The sequence below is a fragment of the Myripristis murdjan genome, chromosome 7, assembly GCF_902150065.1.
Source record: "Myripristis murdjan chromosome 7, fMyrMur1.1, whole genome shotgun sequence".
NCBI classification, from domain to species: domain Eukaryota; kingdom Metazoa; phylum Chordata; class Actinopteri; order Holocentriformes; family Holocentridae; genus Myripristis; species Myripristis murdjan.
In genome coordinates this window covers 34400284-34402857 of record NC_043986.1, presented here as the reverse complement: position 1 = coordinate 34402857, position 2574 = coordinate 34400284, and positions in this window count along the sequence as shown.

Sequence of the window (2574 nt, the reverse complement as noted above, 5' to 3'; positions counted from 1 at the left end):
AAAAAATCTTATCAAATCAAATGTTTCATTTGATGTCTCCCTCTCCTTTGATAATCACATTAAAGAAATCACCAAGATTGCCTTTTTTCCATCTACATACCATAGCTAAAATTAAGTCTTTCCTATCCACAGCTGACACGCACACTTTATTACATGCATTTGTTTCATCCAGACTTGATTACTATAATGTTCTATTTTCAGGTCTGCTATGTGCTAAAAAGGTTTGAGATGGTTTCAAAATGCTGCTGCTAGAATCTTAACTAACACAAGAAAATATGACCATATTACACAATCTCTTTCCTTCCTTCACTGGCTTCCGAGCCATGTTAGACCAGACTTTAAGGTGCTTCTGCTGACTTATTAAATCCTGAGTAGGCTTGGTCCATCATACCTGCCTGATCTCCTTAAACCTTACATTCAATCCTGAGCTCTCCACTCTCAACATACAGGGCTCCTGTGTTTACCCAGAATTAAAAAGAAGTCAGCAGGTGGCCGGGTCTTTTCCGATTGGGATCTGTTCTTATGGAATAACCTCCCTGCTGCTGATAGACAATCAGAGTGTGTTGAGTTCAAATTTAAAGGTGAATTTACTAAGCACTGTCTTGCCAATGAGATTACAGATTACAGATTATTGCAACTGTTCTTTTCTCCCTAAGGCTGTCTCTTAGCAGACTATGAGCTCTAGCTGCTAAGACACCCCCCCTTCATCTCTGCTTTCTTCATATTTATCTTCTTTCATTTCTTACATCTCTCTCTCTGAATGATGTCTTTGTCTTTTCTCTGCTCTGTATGAATAATGTCTTTTCCTGTCTTTTCTCCTGTGTATGTGAATGGTGTGACGTGAGCCTCCCCTGTGTGCATGCATACACACACTCTCCTGCCAGGTCTCCATGGTGATGGTGGTTGCGTGGCTCAGGTTCTATGGCTGTTGCGGTGGCACCTGGATGCTGCTTGGCATCCTCCTCATCACATTCTTTATATGTCTTATAAATCCATTATAATTTTGTCAGTGTTGTATTCTGTAACAACATCCATTGTTGTCCTGGAGGAGGGGTCCCACCTCTGCTGCTTTCCCTGAGGGTTCTCCATGGTAAAGAGATTTTTAGGGTGATGTTACTAATTTGATGTGAGGGTTTGTGGACAGAGGATGCTGAATTGCTTTAAAGCCCTATGAAACAAATTTGTAATTTGTGATATAGGGCTATATACATAAAACTGACTTGACTTGACTTGACTTGAGAGTAGCAGTGAAGATGACTAGCTGTAGCTAGCCTAGCTAACATTAGTGATTAACCTTAGCTAATGTCATTCATTCTCATTGGTGAATCATTTGCTCAATCAATTTTTGGAAATGTTCTTGTGGCTGTCCATGTTGTTTGCAATGAAAAGCCGTCAGCGTGGAGGTGTGAAGCTCCAACTTGGATGCTGGAACAGCAGCCAACCAGCAGTCAAATGAGAGCCCCATAAGTCTTAGCTGATGTCAGTCAAATGATGTCAAAAATGTCAGAGGGCATGGCCTATCACAAAATAAGGTGCATAACCTCCAAACTGAGTGGGGTGACATGGCAGAATTTTGTGGAAAACTTTATCATGGGGTCAGAAAGAGCTGATGAACTTTTCACATCGATTGGCCCAAAGGGAGCATGGTGGTGGGTGTGGCCTATCACAAAAAGATTCATAAATCCAGCAACAGGAATACCGCCTAAATCAACCACACATACATAACTGTTTAATGTTTGAATGTATTTAACAAATAAACATTACCTTCCATTGATGAGTTATGTGATGTGGACATGGCAGATCTTCACAACTGAGTAGACAGTGCTGGGTGTAACACCTGTGGGTAGCAGCATCATGAGCTGCAGAAGCAGAACCCTCTCTGAATGGAGAGTTGTGTATATCGAATGTTCTGGCCTATGGATTGCTTTCCATATTTAGGGATACTCTCAAACTGCATACATGTCATCGTACAATTTCTTCTGAAAGATTTAATGCCCCAGAAAAACAATATTTTTCGCTCACCAAGGTTTGTAAACATGTGCTGTCCACGCAAGATTGTGACATTTTGCATTGCAACAGCCTCTCTCATTGCTATGTTAACTACAAACAGTCATATTAAGCATGCACATGAGCTACAGAGATTGCTTTATAGATGCATACATGAACAATTTGATCTGTACAAATTCTGCAGCTGGCCAGCAGCTGCCTGTTGGCCTATGGGCTTGCAGCGTTGCTGTTCATTTAATCAGTTGTAAGCATCAAATATGTAAGGCTGTGCAAAATCTGAACGTTTGATTGGCTGAGGTGCTGCCTTTTTTGTGTTTCATAATTTTCCATTGTAAACTAAGGAGGGCAGTGTCTCCTTTTATGATCTCAGTGCTTCTGCCTATAATAGACTATATAAACCCCCAAAATATAAAAATGTCAATCCTGTCCAACTATAAAACTTTGAAAAACTACAGAAAAGATTTAAACACCAGACCAAACTATATAGAAATGTGGTACAAGAAATGTCTGAGATTAAATTCTGAAATTCAATGCTGCAGTCAGTTGAGGGCAAGTTGTATTTAGTGT